We start from the raw sequence: 22,557 nt of genomic DNA, 5'->3' as shown, positions 1-22,557 counted from the left end.
TCTCAAATAGGTGCTTTCTGAACCAACAAATGCCTTAGCTCTCATGTCCAAGGGCACAGTAGAGCCTCAACTTGTGCAAGGCAGCTAGTGCTCCCTAGGCAAAGACCTTCGAAATAATAAGACAAGTGTTAGGAAAAGGCACTTTCCAGTTCATACGGGGGCATTTGTGTTCCTCTCAAGTAAAAGTAGATGTCATTTTCAAATGTGCTTCCCTTGGCCTTATGTTCTTTTCTTAGCATGATTAAGGGTACATCAACTCAAATTGCAACACAGACACTTTAACGGTAATGCAGGAATATGTTAACACTCTAAGTACTTAATGATGAATGAGTCATATGTCAGGGTGTGACAAAAGGCTGCGCTCTTTAAGCAGGAGAGGCCTAGTTTTGGCACATTAATTTCTGAAGCTTAAGTCCAGAGTAACTGGATTTAGGAAGTTAATCTCTGTTTTACTATAATTCCTTCTAATAGATTTTGGCCTCTTCTTTCTCTTCCCCCACATTTCACATGTTGTCTGATAGACTTAAAAAAACACACACGTAAGAGAAAATCCTTTTTACTTTGGCTGAGAAGTTTCTGCAAGAAGACTCTCAATCCCAAGATTTTTTTTACCATAACAGAATTCAGGGAAAAGCCAATACTTTCTGCAAAGGGGCATATTGGGGTGATTTAATCAAGGACGTACCCTAGGAACCTGAATCCTGAGGAGCCAGGGAGGTATGGGAGGGCTGAGTGGGGCTGATGGTATGCAGGAGCAAGGACCCAACTTTTGGAGGGCATAGGAGACTATTCAGGTCTGGTCTGAAACTACACAGAGGACTGGGTTAAAAACGAGGTGGTTGACAGGGCCACAAGGCTGAAATTTGGACAGACATGAGAGCCTGACTGGTTTCTGGAGTTCTTTGGCAAAAAGAAGTCCAGACTGAAGTTTGCAGGTGAGCACCTGCCTAGGTGTTCCAGAGGCATATGACGGTGATGATGGAGGAGGCCATGAAGAGCAGGTAGAGGCGGAAGAGCAGGGCGTCCATCGCGTGGCTGAACTGCACCCACAGCTCCACCGAGTGCTGCTTCTGGGCCTCGTGTTCCCGCTGGGCCCTTGTCCATTCTGAGCCCCCTGTCAGCTCTGCCTCCCCAGGGCCTGGCATCTGCCCTGCTGATACCTCTGGCTCCTTCACACCTACAGAAAGACAGAGACTCAGCCATGGGCTGCAAATGTCACCTGTGGAGGGAGGGAGACAGGGAAGGAGGCAGGAGCAGAGAAGTGGAGGTGGGGGAAGAGGAAGTGTGACTTCCCTCACCGGGCAGGTGGGTGGGGGTGAGACCCGGGCCCTTATTTCCCTTCTGGGGCGCAGTGGGACAGCATCTCCCTTGGCCGGTGCAGTGCAGCAGCAGGGAGTGGAGCCACCGAGGCAGAGGTAGGGGCTGGGTGGTGGCCACGTGCAGCAGGTGGGTGATGAAGATGGTCTCCAGCAGGCTGCCCACCATCAGGGACAGGCACAGGGCGAAGTAGACACCTGCAGGCAAGGGGGTCTGCATGAGGGCCAGAGGCGCCACCTAGAATTTCTTGTTTCTTTCCCAGAGGATCTTTTTCCAGGATCCCTTTTCACTTCGCCTGGTTCTGCCCGTCCCTCTCCCCATCCAACCCACACCTCGCTTTTGGTCTCTTGATGGATGAGGACATACTAGTGAAGCATGTGGTGAAGTGCTAGTGGCTGGGAGCAAGTCATTCATCATGAGCAGGAAGACGCTGTAGCCCAGCAGAACAGTCATCTTGAATGGGGCACAATTCCCACTTTCCAGTGGCAGGCAGAAACTGAGGGCAAATGGGGCACAATTCCCACTTTCCAGTGGCAGGTAGAAACTGAGGGCAAATGGGGCACAATTCCCACTTTCCAGTGGCAGGTAGAAACTGAGGGCATCGATGGCAACCAGAATGCCACTGGGCACCAGAAAGTTTACCACGTAGGGGCTGGGCCTGCACCTGCGCCTGATGGCCACCTGGTGGGGAGGAGAGGGAGGGGCAAGTGAGAAGTAGGCTGGGAGGCTGTCAAGACAGGTAAGAGTAAGAACTGGGATTTAGGAAGGGGAATACCATACTCTGGGGACTGTGGTGGGGAGGGGGGAGGGGGGAGGGATAGCATTGGGAGATATACCTAATGCTAGATGACGAGTTAGTGGGTGCAGCGCACCAGCATGGCACATGTATACATATGTAACTAACCTGCACAATGTGCACATGTACCCTAAAACTTAAAGTATAATAATAATAAAAAAAAAGAACTGGGATTTGTCCCAAGCCAAACTGTCTAGTAAGGAAATATTACCTCCCGTCCCTTTCAGCATCCGGTCTTTTCATCCAAAGGCGTCTCACAAGGTTAGAGTCTCCCATGCTGCTTACCTCTGAAATGTATCTCCTTCCTTTTGGCCCAAGGTGTCAACTTTCTCCACTTAAATTTTTATTCCTACCGACGTGCTCTTAGCAAGACTGTGGAACCACCGACTTAGGTGTCGCGTGTGTTTTATCTTTTCATTTCTAATTGCTTTTCTCATCAAGTTCTAATCTCTAGTGACTTTGCAGGGGAACATTTGAGACCAGTGGGAGGGAAAGCAGACAGTATCAGATATTTTGGGGTTATCAGGATTTGGAATCATCATATCCCTAAGGCAGTGTTTCCTAACTCTTTCTACCATATCTTTTTAAAAATAAACAAAAATTCCTGCCTTCCAAAAAGTTCTGACAGCCATTGGGGAAGGCGGGGCTCACCCTCACTGTGAATCACTGGCATAGAGCCTTTGTTTCTTCCTCAAGGGATGCTTTATTTAGTAACTATTTACTGAGTACCAGGTATTGTTTTAGTACTGAAGGTTTATCAGTGAAAAAAGTGACAAAAGGCTGGGCACAGTGGCTCATACCTGTAATCCCAGCACTTTGGGAGGCCGAGGCAGGCAGATACCTGAGTTCAGGACTTTGAGACCGGCCAGGTGAACGTGGTGAAACCCCATCTCTACTAAAAATACAAAAATTAGCCGGGCATGGTGGCGGGCCCTTGTAATCCCAGCTACTCAGGAGGCTGAGGCAGGAGGCAGGAAAATCGCTTGAACCCAGGAGGTGGAGGTTGCAGTGGGCTGAGATCGCACCACTGCCCTTGAGCCTGGGCGACAGAGTGAGACTCTCTCTCTCAAAAAAAAAAAAAAAAAAGAATTGATTGTGCTAGGTCTGTAGGAAACCATGGCATGAGAGAAACAGGGGGAGGGAACTAGTTTTAGTTTTGCTCTGTCTTCTGCACCTTCCCTTTCCTTTTTTCGCCCATTTCTTCACTCTCCCGCCACCTCTCTGGTGACAGCCATCACACTAACACTTGCTTACCTCAGTTTTCTCAAGACAGAGCTTGAGCTTGAGCTTGGCTCAGGATTCCCTGGGATGGAGCCACAGAAGTATTGCCTCCCATGGCCTTAGTGTATACCACCTTCTCCCTGTGCCCCTTTTCTGCCCTCCTAAACCAGCAGAATAATCAGAAAGTTTTGTATTTTCATTATTGGTCTATTTGAACTTGTCTAATTTATGGATATTCTCAGCTTTAACCAATATAATCTGCAAAGCTGGACCTAGGAGTGGAAAAAAGAGAGGCACCAGAGTAGAGGAAAGGGGAAACTGAGTCTGTCATACCATATTTAGCCACAGGAACGATGTCACTAGTTGCAGGTGTGAATCCTGGAATAGCAGCTTTCATCTAGATGATTAACTCCAGGAAGGCAGGTCCCATGCCACCACCCTCTCTTTGTTCACTTCCAAGGCTGGTCCATGTGGCAATAATGATTTTTGATCTAAGCCACTGAAAAATGATGTAGATCAAAACAATTCAAGGTACATGGAAAACGTAAATGAAAAACACAGTATGAAGGTCCATTGGGAATATATTTTGACAAGTATTCCAAAAAGAACAGATTTTACCTGCAGTAATGTCATTACAGCATTTCTTATCATGCCTTTCTACTCCTCACCCCTGCCGAATGCACCTCTAATTTTTTAAACACTTTTAAAAATCATTTTTTCTTTTTTTTGAGACAGAATCTTGCTCTGTCGCCCAGGCTGGAGTGCAGTGGTGCCATTTCGGCTCACTGCAACATCTGCCTCCCAGGTTCAGGTGATTCTCCTGCCTCCTGCCTCAGCCTCCCGAGCAGCTGGGATTAGAGGCACACACCACCACGCCCAGCTAACTTTTTGTATTTTTAGTAGAGATGGGCCTAGCTAACTTTTTGTATTTTTGGTAGAGATGGGGTTTCGCCATGTTGCCCAGGCTAAAAATAATTTTTTCAATATTTTATTGTGATAAAAATATATAACATAAAATGTACTCTCTTAACCATTTTAAGTGTACAGTTCCGTGGCATTAAACACATTCACACTGTTGTCCAGCCACCACCCTCCATCACCAGAGCTCTTTTCTTCTTGCAAAATGGAAACTCTACACCCGTTAAACAGTAATTCCCTATTTCACCCTCTCTCCAACCCCTGGCAACAGCTATTCTACTTTCTGTCTCTATAAAATTAGACAAATACACTATTTGTCTTTTTGTGACTGACTTATTTCACTTAGCATAATGGCCTCACAGCTTATCCACATCGTGGCATGTGTTAGAATTTTGTTCCATTTGAAGGCTGCATAATATTCCATTGTAAGTACGTACCACATTTAATCTGTCCATTCATCTGTCAATAGACACTTAGACTGCTTCTGAGTTTTAACTATTGTGAGTAATTCTGCTATGAACGTAAGTGTACAAATACCCCGTTTTCACTTTTTTCAGGTATTTATCCAGAAGTATAATTATTTGGTTGTATGGTAATTCTATTTTTAATATTTTGAGAAACAGCCATACTGGTTTTCCACAGTGGCTACACAATTTTACATCCTCACAAGTAGTGCACAAGGGTTCCAATTTCTCCACATTATCACCAACACTTGTTATTTTCTGTTTTTTTTTGTTTTGTTTTGTTTTGTTTTTTTGAGACAGAGTCTTGCTCTGTCACCCAGGCTAGAGTGCAGTGGCACAATCTTGGCTGTCTGCAACCTCTGCCTCCTGGGTTCAAGCAATTCTCCTGTCTCCTCCTCCCGACTAGCTGGGATTACAGGTGCCCACCACCACACCCAGCTAATTTTTGTATTTTTAGTAGAGATGGGGTTTCACCAAGTTGGTCAGGCTGGTCTTGAACTCCTGACCTCACATGATCTACCCGCCTCAGCCTCCCAAAGTGCTGAGATTACAGGCATGAGCCACCTCGCCCAGCTTCTGTTTGTTTTTTAATACTAGCCATCCTAGTGGGTGTGAGATATCTTACTGTAGCTTTGATCTGCATTTTCTTAACTATTAGTAACATTGAACATACATCTTTTCTTGTGCTTATTGGCTGTTTGTATTTCTTCTTTGCAGAAATGTCTATTCAAGTCCTTTGCCCATTTTTGAATTGGGTTGTTTGATTTTTTTGTTGTGAGTAACTAATTTTACAAAATCCAATCAAAGGGCCAGGCACGGTGGCTCATGCCTGTAATCCCAGAACTTTGGGAGACCAAGGCAGGTGGATCACTTGAGGTCAGGAATTTGAGACCAGCCTGGCCAACATGGTGAAACCCTGTCTCTACTAAAAATACAAAAATTAGCTGGGTGGGGCAGCACGTGCCGGAGGCTGAGGCAGGAGAATCGCTTGAAACTGGGAGGCAGAGGTTGCAGTGAGCTGAGATTGCACCACTGCACTACAGCCTGGGTGACAAGAGCAAGACTCCATCTCAAAAAAAAAAAAAAAAAATCCAGTCAGAGGGTCCACTGCTCACCACTAGACCACTGCAATGTTGGGTGAGGACTTACAACTTCCAGATGGCAGACAAGGTGAAGGAGATGTTGACATGAGTGGCGACACTGTAGTTGGTGACTGGACCAATAGCCTTTCTGTCAAACACTGCTTGAAAGGCTGCAGGGTCCACCCTGTGCTGGCCAAAGCCTGGGCAATTGATAATCAAAGTGTCGCCATTTCCTGTAGTGAGCAGAGACTGAGAGAGGAGGGCCAGGGCTGGGGGGCCTGGAGAGTGTTTCTGCACGGAGAGAAAACAGGCGGCACTGGGAGAAGCATGTGAGCTCCTCCTTCCTGGTCCAGGAAGGGTGGGCTGAGCTGGTAGGCAAATGGTGGAAACTGATGAGGTGAGCTGAGTCAAGGATCCATCCTCAGTGCCGTTGTTTTGTCCCCATGCAAAACCTGTCCAGATGTGTATGCAAACTCAACCCCGACCGCCACTTTACAGTGTCCTGCCATGTCCTTAACAATCTCACTGCAAACTCTCCACCTTCTGCCAGTGTCCTTCTCTTGCTTACCTCCAACCTGGAGCCATGTGGGTGATGTCAGTGACAAATTTTGCACTCACAGTTCTCCGCCTCGCTGTATTAATATGGCATAGATGCTAATAAATTAATGATAAGGGGAGTAATCAGATAGGTAGTGTGAGATATATGGGATCTTAAGGAAACAAATCAATTTCAGTTTTTCAATTTGATGAGTATTTACTGTGTCTTTACTATGTGCTGTGATTGTTCTAACATTTAGTAGTCTTCATCACTAGGATTATCTTAGAGAGTTCCCAGGCTGGGCTCAGGGGCTCACGCCTGTAATCCCAACACTTTGGGAGGCCCATGCGGGCGGATCACCTGAGGACAGGCATTCAAGACCAGCCTGGCCAACATGGTGAAACCCCATCTCTACTAAAAATACAAAAATTAGCCAGGCATGGTGGCAGGTGCCTGTAATCTCAGCTACTTGGGAGGCTGAGGCACGAGATCGTTTGAACCTGGGAGGTGGAGGTTGCAATGGGCTGAGATAGTGCCACTGCACTCTAGCCTGGGTAACAGAGCGAGACTCCATCTCAAAAAGAAAAAAAAAGAAGAGAAAAGAGTTAACTAAATGTTAGGATCCTAGGAAGAGGTACAAAGCCGTCAGTGTCATGAGCATCATTTTTACCATAACGAACATCCAATCATTGACTATCTCGGAATAAAAAATATTAGCCTGTTTTCTCTGCTTCCCAGGAGTTACATGTCTGCTCAGCTCTTGCTCTTATCTTATGGTACTTGCAGCAGCAGGTGGAGGATGAAGCCAAGGAGGAATCCTTTCCCATGGAACCAGCCTCTTTCCATCTTCCTCTCTTTAGCACTTCTCTGGGTACTTGATGATGATGTTAACCTTTAAAAAACCTCAGATCACACCTTGAGCCCTACCTTTGAATAATACATATATCAGCTGGCATTAACCGCCTCTCTAACAAGACCCCTTGGTGACAAAAGAATGTCACAGAGGAATAACTCACCCTGTGCTTTAACTGGGCCTGAATCTAGCCTCCAAAAGTAATATGGCAAATCAGTTTGGAGAAGAGGAAGCAAAAATATGTGGTCCCTGGAGCAATGCTAATGGCTTCCTCATACTTTAAAGTCACTCTGGCGTACAGTGCCTCACCGAGAAGGCACGGATGACTACCACTGCCTCCAGGTGGCACGTGAACTTGTTAAACCCTGCTGTCATCTTTCTTTTCTTTTCCTTTCTTCTTTCTTTCTTTTCTCTTTCTTTTTCTTTCTTTCTCTTTCTCTTTTTCTTTCTTTCTTTCCTTCTCTCTCTCTCTCCCTCCCTCTCTCTCTCTTTCTCCCTCCCTCCCTCCCTCCCTTCCTTTTTTTTTTGAGACGGAGTCTCCCTCTGTCTCCCAGGCTGGAGTGCAATGGTGCGGTCTTGGCTCACTGCAACCTCCGCCTCCCGGGTTGAATCGATTCTCCTGCCTCAGCCTCCCAAGTAGCTGTGATTACAGGCGCCTGCCACCATGCCTGGCTAAGTTTTTGTATTTTTAGTAGAGACGAGGTTTTACCATGTTGGTTGGCTGGCCTCAAACTCCTGACCTCAGGTGATCTGCCCACCTTGGCTCCCAAAGTGCTGGAATTACAAGCGTGAGCCACCATGCCCGGCCCCCTACTGCCGTCTTTCAAAAAAGAAAGCGTGTTGTTGGGGGGGGGTCCCTATTAATATAAGCAACTTCATACACTGAGGTTTTAAACATGACTTCAGTATAGTTAAGACTTTAAAGTATGAGGAAGCCATTAGCACTGCTCCAGTGATGACATATTTCTGCTTCCTCTTCTCAAAGCTGATTTGCTATGCCTTTTTAGTGTTTCAAAAGCAATCTGGACCCAGGTCTACCCAATGAAGGGAGTGATTAGTGGAGTAGGGGGTGGTGGCAGAGGTAATACTTTTTTAAAATAAAAGCTGACTTATGATTTTTTTTTTTTTAAACGGAGTTTCTCTCTTGTTGCCCAGGCTGGAGTGCAATGGCGCGATCTTGGCCCACCACAACCTCTGCCTCCTGGGTTCAAGCGATTATCCTGCCTCAGCCTCCCGAGTAGCTGGAATTACAGGCATGCACCACAACGCCCAGATAATTTTTTTTTCATTTTTTTATTATACTTTAAGTTCTAGGGTACATGTGCACAACGTGCAGGTTTGTTACATATGTATACATGTGCCATGTTGGTGTGCTGCACCCATTAACTCGTCATTTACATTAGGTATATCTCCTATTGCTATCCCTCCCCCCTCCCCCCACCCCATGACAGGCCCCAGTGTGTAATGTTTCCCACCCTGTGTCCAAGTGTTCTCATTGTTCAATTCCCACCTATGAGTGAGAACATGCGGTGTTTGGTTTTCTGTCCTTGCTAGTTTGCTCAGAATGATGGTTTCCAGCTTCATCCATGTCCCTACAAAGGACATGAACTCATCCTTTTTTATGGCTGCATAGTATTCCATGGTGTATATGTGCCACATTTTCTTAATCCAGTCTATCATTGATGGACATTTGGGTTGGTTCCAAGTCTTTGCTATTGTGAATAATGCTGCAATAAACATACATGTGCATGTGTCTTTATAGCAGCATGATTTATAATCCTTTGGGTATATACCCAGTAATGGGATGGCTGACGCCCAGCTAATTTTTTTGTATTTTTTGTGTTTTGTTTTAGTAGAGATGGGGTTTCTCCATGTTGGTCAGGCTGGTCTCAAACTCCCAAACTTAGGTGATCTGCCTGCCTTGGCCTCCCAAAGTGCTGGGATTACATGCATGAGCCACTGCGCCCAGCTGCTGACTTATGATTTTAAAGAAAAGGTCATGAGCTATTAGCCTGAAAGTTTATGTTATTTTTGGCCCTGCTAGTGTTTTTTTTTTCTTTCTTTTTTTAAAGTTAGTTGCGTAACACTTAAACATTGAGATTTCACATAAAAACTGTTTCTGGCTTCATTTGAAAAATAAGATCTAGCAACACGAGGCTCATGTTTCTGCTTGACAACAATCTGCCAAAGCTCAGAAGTAGTGAAACCCTTTGGATGGTTCATATTCACTCTAGATCACCACAGTCTCCATCACCCCTCCTGTCTTATTCCTGAGCAGCTCTCCTCATTTATGTTACCTGGTTGGCCTCTGTAGGTGTTTGACTTTGGCTTTCAATGTTAAGAATTTTTTTTGTGATTCTTTTTTTAACTTTTTTTTTTTTTTTTGAGATGGAGCCTTGCTCTGTCGCCCAGGGTGGAGTGCAGTGGCGAGATCTCTGCTCACTGCAAGCTCCGCCTCCCGGGTTCACGCCATTCTCCTGCCTCAGCCTCCCAAGTAGCTGGGACTACAGGCGCCCACCACCACGCATGGCTAATTTTTAGTATTTTTAGTAGAGATGGGGTTTCACCATGTTAGCCAGGATGGTCTTGATCTCCTGACCTCATGATCCACCCGCCTTGGCCTCCCAAAGTGCTGGGATTACAGGCATGAGCCACTGCGCCCAGCCTCTTTTTTTAACTTTTAAGTTCAGGGGTACATGTGCAGATTTGTTATATAGGTAAACTTGTGTCGTGGGGGTTTGTTGTACAGATGATTTCATCACCCAGGTATTAAGCCTAGTACCCATTAGTTATTTTTCCTGATCCTCTCCCTCCTCCCACCCTCCACCCTCTGATAGGCCTCAGTGTGTGTTGTTCCCCTCTATGTGTCCATGTGTTCTCATCATTTAGTTGGTACTTATAAGTGAGAACATGCAGTACTTGGTTTTCTGTTCCTGTGTTAGTTTGCTAAGGATAATGGCCCCCAGCTCCATCCATGGTCCTGCAAAGGACATGAACTCATTCCTTTTTATGGCTGCATAGTATTCCATGGTGTGTGTGTACCACATTTTCTTTATCCAGTCTATCATTGATGGGCATTTAGGTCAATTTCATGTCTTTGCTGTTGTGAATAGTGCTGCAGTGAACACATGCGTGCATGTGTCTTTATAATAGTGATTCTTAAATAGCCTTGGGAAGTAATTTCAAAATACCATTCCATGTGTAGGTAATCACAGGTCTTATCAGATTAATGTATGTAATTAATTGGTTCATGATGGGAGCCAGACATGATAAGATTAATTGGGCCAAGGTCATCAGTGGTTTAACCTGTTTTATTCTAGAATTATTTCTGGCAGGGAAGGCTTTAGGGAAAGTAATAAGTGGCTTACAGAGCAAAGAGAGAGCAGTCGCCTCAATGAAGGTTTACAGATTGAGGTAGCACAATGCAGTAAGAAATGTCTAAGACCAAATCCTTTCTACGAGAATCACGTCACCCTCTCAGCCTCAGTTTCCTTATCTCTAAAATTGGGAGGGTAAAATCTATCTTGCAGGAGTCTTATGTGGTTTGAGATAATGTATGTATAGTGCCTTGCCCATCTTAAGCAATTCATAGCAGTAAATTGAAGCAGAAATAACAGTAAAAATGGCAGTAACGGTTATCCTGTCCAGCCTAAGATCGCCCAGGTTGCTTCAGCCTAAATGGAATATTCTGAACTTAAAATGTCTGGGTTGACTGCAGCAACCCCAGTTCCTGTAAGCATAAGGCCCTTTTCTCTTAGCCTCACTCAGCTGGATACTGATAGGATTCACCCTTCTGCTGTCCTCAGCATCACTCTTTATCACTGGAGAATCCCTGCCCCTTTGGAAAGTTTGTTGTTTTTTTTTTTCTTTTTTTAAAAAGTGACATTACTGTTTTTCGCAACAGGTTTGCCGCTAGAACACAGGTGTCATGAAAACTACCAAGCCAAATGGGAAAGGAAAAGACACATATCAACATTATTGTCACTGGACATGTAGATTCAGGCAAGTCCACCACTACTGGCCATCTGATCTACAAATGCGGCGTCATTGACAAAAGAACCATTGAAAAATTTAAGAAGGAGGCTGCTGAGATGGGAAAGGGCTCCTTCAAGTATGCCTCGGTCTTGGATAAACTGAAAGCTGAGCATGAACATGGTATCACCATTGGTATCTCTTTTGTGGAAATTTGAGACTAGCAAGTACTACGTGACTATCATTGATGCCCCAGGACACAGAGACGTCATCAAAAACATGATTACAGGGACATCTCAGGCTGACCGTGCTGTCCTGATTGTTGCTGCTGGTGTTGGCGAATTTGAAGCTGGTATCTCCAAGAATGGGCAGACCCGAGAGCATGCCCTTCTGGCTTACACACTGGGTGTGAAACAACTAATTGTTGGTGTTAACAAAATGGTTACACTGAGCCACCCTATAGCCAGAAGAGATACAAGGAAATCGTTAAGGAAGTCAGCACTACATTAAGAAAATTGGCTACAACCCCGACACAGTAGCATTTGTGCCAATTTCTGGTTGGAATGATGACAACATGCTGGAGCCAAGTGCTAACACGCCTTGGTTCAAGGGATGGAAAGTCACCGGTAACAATGGCAATGCCAGTGGAACCACACTGCTTGAGGCTCTGGACTGCGTCCTACCACCAACTGGTCCAACTGACAAGCCCTCGTGCCTGCTCCTCCAGGATGTCTACAAAATTGGTGGTATTGGTACTGTTCCTATTGGCTGAGTGGAGACTGGCATTCTCAAACCTGGTATGGTGGTCACCTTTGCTCCAGTCAACGTTACAACTGAAGTAAAGTCTGTCAAAACGCACCATGAAGCTTTGAGTGAAGCTCTTCCTGGGGACAATGTGGGCTTCAGTGTCAAGAATGTGTTTGTCAAGGATGTTCGTCATGACAATGTTGCTGGTGACAGCAAAAATGAACCACCAATGGAAGCAGCTGGCTTGACTGCTCAGGTGACTATCCGGAACCATTCAGGCCAAATCAGCGCTGGCTATGCCCCTATACTGAATTGCCACATGGCTCACATTGCATGCAAGTTTCCTGTGCAGAAGGAAAAAATTGATCGCTGTTCTGGTAAGAAACTGGAAGATGGCCCTAAATTCTTGAAGTCTGGTGATGCTGCCATTGTTGATACAGTTCCTGGCAAGCCCATGTGTGTTGAGAGCTTCTCAGACTATCCACCTGTGGGTCGCTTTGCTGTTCATGATCTGAGACAGACAGTTGTCGTGGGTGTCATCAAAGCAGTGGACAAAAAGGCTGCAGAAGCTGGCAAGGTCACCAAGCCTGCCCAGAAAGCTCAGAAGGCTAAATGAATGTTATCCGTAATACCTGCCTCCCTGGTCTTCTTAATCAGTGGTGGAAGAACAGTCTCAGAACTGTTCGTTTCGACTGGCCATTTAAGTTTAATAGTAAAAGACTGGTTAATGATAACAATGCATCGTAAAATCTTCAGAAGGAAAGAAGAATGTTTTGTGGACCACTTTGGTATTATTTTTGTGTGTGTGGCAGTTTTAAATTATTAGTTTTAAAAATTAGTACTTTTTAATGGAAACACTTGACCAAAAATCTGTCACAGAATTTTGAGACCCATTAAAACAAAGTTTAATGAGTAAAAAAAAGTGACTATTTTATTTTATTTTTTGAGATGGAGTTTCGCTCGTTGCCCAGGCTGGATTGCAATGGCGCAATCTCTGCTCACTGCAACCTCCACCACCCAGTTGGTTTCAAGTCTGTCTCAGCCTCCCGAGTAGCTGGGATTACAGGCACCCACCACCACACCTGGCTCATTTTTTGTATTTTTAGTAGCAACGGGGTTTCACCACGTTGGTCAGGCTGGTCTTGAACTCCTGACCTCAGGTGATCCACCCCCCTCGGCCTCCAAAGTGCTGGGATTACAGGTATGAGCCACCGCACCCAGCCTAAAAAGTGACTTTAGATAAGCATTTGTCAAAGCATTTTCTGTAAAACACTAATTCCAGAGGGTGTTAAATGCTGTTTCTAAAATATTATTTTTGTTATTTCATGTTTGATATGGTTTGGCTGTGTCCCCATCCAAATCTCATCTTGAATTGTAGCTCCCATAATCCCCACATGTCATGGGAGGGACCTGGTGGGAGGTAATTGAATCATGGGGGCGGGTTTTTCCCATGCTGTTCTCCTGATAGTGAATAAGTCTCACGAGATCTGATGGCTTAAAAAAGGGCAGTTCCCCTGCACACACTCTCTTGCCTGCTGCCATGTAAGACGTGCCTTTGTCCTTCCTTTGCCTTCCACCATGATTGTAAGGCCTCCCCAGCCATGTGGAACTGAGTCCATTAAACCTCTTTTTTCTTTATAAGTTACCCAGTCTCAGGTATTTCTTCATAGCAGTATGAAAATGGACTGATAAAATGTTCAAATAAGTCTGAGAAATGCTGAACTAAACAAGACTAACCAGCTTTCATTGTTGCAGGATTTCTCAGAGTATTTAGCTTATATTATAAATATATATTTATATATTATATATTTATATTTATATATTTAAAATATATATTATATATAATTTAATATATAATATATATTTTAAATATATAATATATAATTTAATATATAATATATTTTAAAATATATATTATATATAATTTAATATATAATATATATTTAAATATATATTATATATAATTTAATATATAATATATATTTAAATATATATTATATATAATTTAATATATAATATATATTTAAATATATATTATATTATAATTTAATATATAATATATATTTAAATATATATTATATATAATTTAATATATAATACATATTTATTATATATGATATATATTTATTATATGTATATATGATATATATATGTATTTAGAGATGGAGTCTCACTATGTTGCCCAGGCTGGTCTTAAACTCCTGGGCTCCTAGAAATCCTCCTGCCTCAGCCTCCCAAAATGCTGAAATACAGGCATGAGCCACTGCACTTGGCCTAGCTAATATATTAAAGTAAATTTTGACTATGATATACACAATTTTCCAAACCTTTTTGATTTTGGAAATTCTCCCTTTTTTTTCAGAATATCTTGCAGGGCTAGTATTTCATGGGTTATTTTGTGGAAATACTGTTTTAAGTAAATAGGAATCTAGAAAAAAACTTGAAAAAATTATCTCAAATATGCTACATATAGAATATAAAATGCAAATAGCATATATACAAATAAATGAAGAAATTTTTAAAAACCTGATAAGTATTTTAAAACCTAAAGATTGTTGAAAACTATAAGCTGCAAGCAAGTAGAAAGTAAAACAGACATAAATTTTAATCCCTGAATCCTTGAGCAATTTAAACTTAGACTGACTCAAGGAGGAATCTTTTCTTCCCTTTTCCTTTAGATCAATGACCTGACAGCTGCAGGCCACATGCCATCTACCTAGACCTAATATTAGGATGAAAGTTTAAAAAGATGCTTTGGTATCACGACTTATCAAATACACCTATATGGCAACTTTAGTTGCTGAAAAGCAATGCTGATTTTTTCTCACTGGTGGTCTCCTATAATCAATAAAGTACACAATTTCTGTTTTAAGAATACACATTTTTTCCTCAGGGTCTCAACAATTGAATTGTTTTGATTGAAAGAAACTGCAGCCTGCCAGGTGTGGTGGCTCTCGCCTATAATCCCAGCACTTTGGGAGGCCGAAGTGGGCGGATCACTTGAGCTCAGGAGTTCGAGACCAGCTTGGCCAATATGGCAAAACCCCTGTCTCTACTAAAAATACAAAAATTAGCCAGGCGTGGTGGTGCATGCATGTAATCCCAGCTACTCCAGAGGCTGAGGCAGGAGAATCACTTGAACACAGGAGGCAGAGGTTGCAGTGAGCCGAGATCATGTCACTGTACTCCAGCCTAGGTGATAGGGTGAGATTGCCTCAAGAAAGAAAGAGAGAAAGACAGAAAGAGAGGGAGAGAGGGAAGGAGGGAGGGATTACTAGTGATAACAACCTTTACACCAAAGTTGTTTATCTCTTCTTCTGGTCAAAAGTCCATATTTATCAAGCAAAACGCTTAAGAGAAGTATTGGGGAATGACTGGGATTGACCATTCTGTCTGACAAGTCCTGTTTTTTGGAGAAGGCTCTGTTTTTTCTGGACTACTGGTCCTGCTTCTCTGGCTTAGAGGGATCCTGTTGATTCTCAGGTAGTGGGTGCTCAGTCCATTCTTCACAATACAATGTGGGAGAATTCTCCATATACATCTCATCATGAGATGTTAGACATATTGTACCATTTTATTCCGTTGAATAAGTAAGTAATTGTCATTCTGGGAGGATTAAAATCCCAAGACCTGCCTATGGGCTGTGACTATTATTTTAGCTGAGTAGATTTAGAAGGGTGTTCTGGAGAGAGGGAACAGCTGGAATAACAACATGGAAAATACAGTGTTGGCAGGACCTCAGGTTTGACTAGGAGAGTGACAGGAGATGAGGCAGTGGTATTTTGAGGGCCAGATCACGGAAGACCTTGTATACCCAGCCAAGGTTTGCTTTTATTTTATAGCCCAGTGTTTCCCTAACTCAAATAAGGCTCAGACCCCTTTTAAGAGAAACAATTCTCTCAAACCCCTGATGTTGACTTCTTATTTACATTAGAATATTACTTAAATAAATCCGTTCATAAAGCTGTGTGCAAAGTCATTATGCTTATAGTTCTTATAGCACTATAAAGTTAAAATTAATTTACAAATATTGTTTTGCTAAAATTAGATAATTGCTGTCAATTTCTTTCCTGTTTTTAACAAGGAGCTAGTTTTTGAATAGCTATCTGTTCTTGTTGGGCCAATGAATCTGATAGTGCATCTCAATGTAACAGTACTTTAAAAAATTTTTAAAGCAGGCCAGGCATGGTGGCTCACGCCTGTAATCCTAGCACTTTGGGAGGCCGAAGCAGGCAGATCACCTGAGGTCAGGAGTTCGAAACCAGCCTGACCAACATGGTGAAACAACATCTCTACTAAAAATACAAAAATTAGCTGGGCGTCGTGGCATCCGCCTGTAATCCCAGCTACTAGGGAGACCGAGGCAGGAGAATCGCTTGAGCCTGGGAGGTGGAGGTTGTAGTGAGCCAAGATTACCCCATTGCACTCCAGAGCGAAACTCCGTCTCAAAAGAAAAAAAAAATTTAAAAAGCAACTCTTCATACTAACTACTTCACACTAATGAAGTAATGTAACAATGAAATAACAAGGGAAGTTGTTACCACAAAGGAAATGTGCAATGCTTTCCTTTATAATGATGAATGTGCAATATGACTGCTCATAACATGCCTATACTTCTGTGTACTTTAGGAAGACTTGGCTTCTCTATGAAAATATGTGAACGCTTTGGCTGTATAACATGCTGTCATGTCATCTGGCTTTCATCTGGCATTATTTAAAACTTAAATTCTCTTGTCTTCTAATTTGCCTGAGGCCATTAAAGAGTGCATTATTCTTTCACACTACATGGTTTCCATGATGTCAAATATAAAACTTAGGTCGGGCACAGTGGTTCACGCCTGTAAATTCCAGCATTTTGGGAGGCCGAGGCGGGCGGATCGCCTGAGGTTAGGAGTTTGAGACCAGACTGACCAACATGGTGAAACCCTGTCTCTACTAAAACTACAAAAATTAGCCGGGCACGGTGGTGGGTGCCTGTAATCCCAGCTACTTGGGAGGCTGAGGCAGGAGAATCATTTGAACCTGGGAGGCGGAGGTTGCAGTGAGCCGAGACTGCGCCATTGCACTCCAGCCTGGGTAACAAGAACGAAACAATGTCTCAAAAAACAAACAAACAAACAAAACAAAAAACAAATATAAAACTTGATTTATTAACTAACTTTAAAAAAGGTCTTATTCCATGAAAATGCCTTTCATTGAAAAATTGAACTGCAAAGGGAGCTTCTGTCTTGATAACTGTTAGAAGAATTCAACGTGAGTACCATAGCGGATATGGGGTGACTGTTAGCATGTGACATTAGCTCTAGACAAGCTGGGTAGAGGACGGTGTCAGGCTATTGCAGTAGAGCACTTCTGCCAATGAATGGACCACCATCTATCCAGTTTCACAACCACCTACGTGTTACCCTTGACATTTCTTTCTCATTGCCCTGTATCTAATCTATCCACATGTTCTGTTGATATCACCTCTTAAATTTCTCTTGAGTTCATCTTTTTCTCTCCATCTTTTCCATCACAACCTTAATCCAAGCCACCATGATCTCTTTCCTACATAACAACAGTCACTCCTAGGTGGCCCCTTCTCTCCCATTCTAGTGGTCTCAAATTCTTTCCCAGTCTGCCAGCCACAGTGCAGTTTCCAAAAGATACATTTTTTTTTTCTGTTTTTTTGCTTGTTTTTTGAGACTGAGTCTTGCTTTATCACCCAGGCTGGAGTGCAGTGGCCAGATCTCGGTTCACTGCAACCTCTGCCTCCCGGGTTCAAGGGATTCTCGTGCCTCAGCCTCCCGAGCAGCTGGGATGACAGGTGTGTGCCACCACGCCCAGCTAATGTTTGTATTTTTAGTAGAGATGTGGTTTCACCATGTTGGCCAGGTTGTTCTCGAACTCCTGACCTCAGGTGATCCACCCACCTCAGCCTCCCAAAGTGCTGGGATTACAAGCTGTGAGTTACCACGCCCGGCCCCAAAATGTAAATTTAATTTCTCAACTCCTAACATATTCACCCTTTTAAAACTTTTTAGTGGTTGCCTTTTGCTCCTAAAGACCTGTAACAAGATCTACATGTTTGGAGATGCTCCCTTCATTCTACCACAACCTGGTCTTCGTTGTTTCCTCTGCTTCAACTGCTGTCTCTGCTGCCCACTTCCACTGTCTTCACTTCACACACTCCTACTTCCTTCAGATGAAACACACACCTCCTTTCCTTGCACTTACTACAATTATCATTTAAATTTTGATTAGTGTTTATTTGGGAGTCTAAGCCCCATGAGGGCTGGAACCGTGTTTGTTTTAGCTCCACTGCATCTCCACCAAATATTTAATGAATATGTTTAGTACATTACACAACATAAATATTATTTAGAAATACCCACAATTCTGGCCGGGCGCGGTGGCTCACGCCTGTAATCCCAGCACTTTGGGAGGCTGAGGTGGGCCGATCACTTGAGCTCAGGAGTTCGAGACCAGCCTGGACAATATGGTGAAACCCCGTCTTTACTAAAAATACAAAAATTAGCCAGGTGTGGTGGGACATGCCTGTGATCCCAGCTGCTCTGGAGGCTAAGGCAGGAGAATCAGAATCACTTGAACCCTGGAGGTGGAGGTTACAGTGAGCCGAGATCTAAAAAAAAGAAAAGAAAGAAAAGAAAAGACACACAATTCTCCACTGCAACATAGATTCTCTAGCCCCCTTGCCTGAGGGTTGGGAAGTATCGCCCCTCTAAACAGTTCACAACACAAACACATTTTGAGGGGGTAATTTTGTAAGTATAATTCTTTCACTCAGACTATACTTGGACAGACCAAGACAGTAGTACTACAGTGTATTGAAGCCTGCCACCAGGGCTGTCTGGTGTTCATCTATTCTTTTTTAATAAAAAACAAACTATAATCAACATATATGAAGTATTTCAGCGGGATTTAGAAGCTTTTTAAAAAATATGATGATATCAGATCTGCAGTTGTGGGTGTTACAGTGTTTGAGGCATTGTTGGAAGGTATTAGAATCTTTGGTGAGGTGGTATCTCATTACTATTTTAATTTACATTTCCAGGCCAGGCGTGTTGGCTCACGCCTGTAATCCCAGCACTTTGGGGGGCCGAGGTGGATGGATCACAAGGTCAGGAGTTCAAGACCAGCCTGGCCAATATGGTGAAACCCCATCTCTACGAAAAATACAAAAATCAGCTGGGTGTGGTGGCTGGTGTCTGTAGTCCCAGCTACTCCAGAGGCTGAGGCAGGAGAATTACTTGAACTCTGGAGGTGGAGGTTGCAGTGAGCTGAGGTGGCACCACTGCACTCCAACCTGAGGGACAGAGAAAGACTCTGTCTCAAAAAAAAAAAAAAAAAAAAAAAAATCAATTTCCCTGATTATGAATGAGATTGGGTGTCTTTTCATATTTGAGTGGCTGCTCAGGTTTCTTATTCTGTGAGCTGTCTGTTCATGTCATTTACCTATTTTCCTATTGGGTTATCTGCCATTTCTTACTGAACTTAGAAATTATTTTGAATATTTTTTATTCAAAAACTTTGTCAGTTATAACTTGTGGTTTATCTTTTCAATTTATGCCATCTTTTAATATGGCAAAAATTATCAATCTTTCTTCCTTTATTTTTTGTTTCTTGTTTAAAAAGTTCTTTCCTACTCCCAAGTTCATAAAGATATTTCCTATCATCTTCTAAAAGTTTTTAAGTTTTCCCTTTCACATTTAAGCGTTTGATCTACCTGAAATGGGTTTTTTCTGTGTGGTATGAAGCGGTAATCCCCGATTGTTTTTTCATATGTATAACCAATTGTTCCAGTACTATTTACTGACTCTTCTTGCTTTCCCCACGGATTCGTAAGGTTTTCTGTCACAGATCAAGTTACATGGATGCACCAGTCTGTTTGGGGGCTCTTTATTCTATTGCATTAGTCTATCAATCCGTGTGCAAGAATATGCTGCTTTACGATACAGTAGTGTCTTCACACTAGCTAACTAGCTAGTTGTTATAAAGATGGACAAGTCACTTTACCTTCTCCTTCTTCCTCTTCTTCTTCTTCTTTTTTAATCTTTGAATTAAAAAAAATACGGCTGGGTGAGGTGGCTCGCGCCTGTAATCCCAGCACTTTGGGAAGCCGAGGCAGGCGGATTACCTGAGGTCGGGAGTTCGAGACCAGCCTGGCCAATATGGCGAAACCCTGTCTCTACTTAAAAAATACGAAAATTAGCCGGGCGTGGTGGCGGACGCCTGTAATCCCAGCTACTCGGGAGGCTGAGGCAAGGAGAACTGCTTGAACCCGGAAGGCGGACGCTGCAGTGAGCCGAGATCGCGCCATTGCACTCCAGCCTGGGCAACAGAGCCAGACTCCTTAAAAAAAAACAAACTCATAATACCTACTCATAGGGCTGTAATGGAGATTAAAGGAAACAAGAATGGTATGTAAAGCATCGGATACAGGGTAGGGAAGAACTCAACAGTGGCTTTTATTTAATGATGCTGAAGGTACCGATGAAACAGAGAAATAAAGGGATCAATCTTTCTGGGAGCCTCAGTTTCATTTATAAAAAGAAGAAGATGAGTTAGCATACCATTTCTAAGGCTCTTGCCACTTCTAAGACTGTGATCCTTGCATTTTATTATCTAGAGACCAGGCAGCGCGACATTGATGGGCAGTTGGTGTTAAAGTGAGAAAGGCGGTATCTGCGCAGACTGCAGGGTCGAACCATGAGCAAGCAATCGTATCTGCCACAACAGATAAGAACTGGGGCTGGCCGGCCTGACGACTCTCAACGGGTTAGACGCGGGCTACGATGACCTTCACGATCTTTTCTGGCAGCTACACGGCCACGCAGGGTCGGGACTGCTCTGCCTACGAACAGCACTGTGTGCGAACACAGGGCCACGGTTAAGCCTCCCAGCTGCCTCCCCCAGGGAACACGACCCCGGAGAAGATTCCAGACAGTCTCGCAGAGGCACGGGCAAGGATGGAACAGAGCCGGGAGCTCGGTGGGAAGAGGGGCAGCCCGCACCGCCCCCGGGATGTCACCGGCGCTTCTGGGAAATGTAGTCCTTCGCCGCGTCCGCAGCCCTGGGCACTCGGAAGGAGGACTACAGTTCCCTTCAGCCTTGGGAATGCTTTGTGCAGCGCGCTTGCGCGGTGTGGCGGCCGATGCCGCTATAAAGGCTTGTTTTGCTGCGGGGCTCATGCTCGGGAGCGTGGTTGAGCGGCTGGCGCGGTTGTCCTGGAGCAGGGGCGCAGGTAGGTGATGGCTGCTGCCGCACCCCTGCCCTCCAGCTCGGTTGTCACGGGGATCACCCCTTTGCATTTCCTCGGGGCGTGGCGGGATGTGGCCAGGGCTACGAGCAGTTCGGGGGACACTGGAGACTTGGGGAACGGGGTATGGCCTCCCCCTGGTCTTCTGCCGCCGCCTCCTAGGCCTGTGAGCCCGGGGTCTGGTGACGGGGTCGTGTGCTGGAAGACAGGCAGGTAGGATCGGGATGAGCGGGCAGGGACGCGGACTACGTCCCTGGCCGCGGCCGCCAGGGGGCGCTGCGCCCGCGGGCCGTGGGTGTGGGTCGCGCTCGCCTGGCCAGGCCGGAGCGGGCTGGGGGAACGCCCTAGGGCCCGGGCATCCCAGGCGAAGCGGGTCTGAGAGAAACGCCCACCTGGAAGCCTGTGCAGCGGGTGGCTCGGGGCACCTTGCTCAACCCGCAGCGGAGCCGCCAGCGACCTTCGAAGTAAGTCATCCCCTTCGTTTTTGCAAGCGGGTAAATGGAGGTACGTGACATAAGCACGCGCAGCAAACCCGTGGCTGTGCCGGGAACGCAGCCCAGATCTCTCCACGGTCATCCAGTGCTCTTTTCGCTTCTGCCACACAGAGCCGCGGGTGGCTTTGTGTTTATCACGCAGGGGCCATTTGGTTTCTGCACAGACGGAGAGGCTGGAGGCAGGTGGGCACAGGAACGACGGGGAAAGTTTCAGGAGGTCTTGGAGGAGGAGATGGCTAGGTTTTACTGTGGTGTGCAGCGTGTGTGAAAGGTGAGGCTGCTTGGAGACGCAACAAGTGGATTACAGTGGGTGTGGTAAATACGTATCCCTTTAGCGTGGTGTCTTCCTCGTGCAGCTTGAGGGCCTGGAGGTGATGGAAACCTACTCATGAGTGTTGGGATGACTGCAGCTTGCACACACCAGTCTGGTAATCCCGTGCAACTCTCCTCCTGCCATGCAGTTGAATCAGTATCATTGTGCAGGGGGAGTGTCTACACTTTTATCAGTGGAAAGAGAATCTTGGTAAAAAAGGGCAGCTGACTAAGTGGCCTCAACCCTATTGGGCACTTCTTTGGGGTTCTCCCACGTTGATTATTCTGCTTCTACCCTTGTACATGTCTGGACAACAGGTTTGTTTTTTATAAACAAAAATCCCTTCTCTTTCTTCCTCTCTTGATAGCTGAGGCAAGTGAGCATTTAAAAAAGATATTCCAACAACTTTAAAGGAGGACACGAGAAGATAGGGAAATATAAATAGTATCAGTAAAATGGCTGGCCTGGGGATCCATCCTTGCTTGCTTGCTTGCTTCAGACTGGGGCTTTGTTTCTTTCCAAACCTGTCAGGATTCCCAGCTCTTCGCCGGCCTCCACGTGGGGTGCCCTCTTTTATGTTCCA

The 22,557-nt window shown here is 44.6% G+C and overlaps 1 protein-coding gene and 2 pseudogenes across 5 annotated transcripts in view; 2 read left to right on the top strand and 1 right to left on the bottom strand.

Moving 5' to 3' along the window:
* Positions 948 to 7,182, bottom strand: HTR3D (5-hydroxytryptamine receptor 3D; annotated as a pseudogene).
* LOC460879 (putative elongation factor 1-alpha-like 3) lies at positions 11,100 to 12,743 on the top strand (annotated as a pseudogene).
* Positions 12,744 to 21,041: 8,298 nt separating this feature from the next.
* The window catches only part of ABCC5 (ATP binding cassette subfamily C member 5), a 98,004-nt gene continuing 96,488 nt past the window's right edge, over positions 21,042 to 22,557 (top strand). For 3 of the 5 annotated variants that reach the window (XM_016942384.3, XM_016942390.3, XM_063807373.1), the window contains exon 1: positions 21,042 to 21,152. The gene's annotated coding sequence lies outside the window, so the exon portion shown is untranslated. Of the gene's footprint in view, positions 21,153 to 21,548; positions 21,632 to 22,557 lie in introns of those variants that run through there. The other 2 variants (XM_016942386.3, XM_063807374.1) reach the window with 1 other exon arrangement.

This window comes from Pan troglodytes, chromosome 2 (genome assembly GCF_028858775.2).
Source record: "Pan troglodytes isolate AG18354 chromosome 2, NHGRI_mPanTro3-v2.0_pri, whole genome shotgun sequence".
In the NCBI taxonomy this organism is placed as follows: Eukaryota; Metazoa; Chordata; class Mammalia; order Primates; family Hominidae; genus Pan; species Pan troglodytes.
The sequence above is the reverse complement of the archived record's forward strand: the minus strand, read 5'-3'. Positions and strand labels throughout refer to the sequence as shown.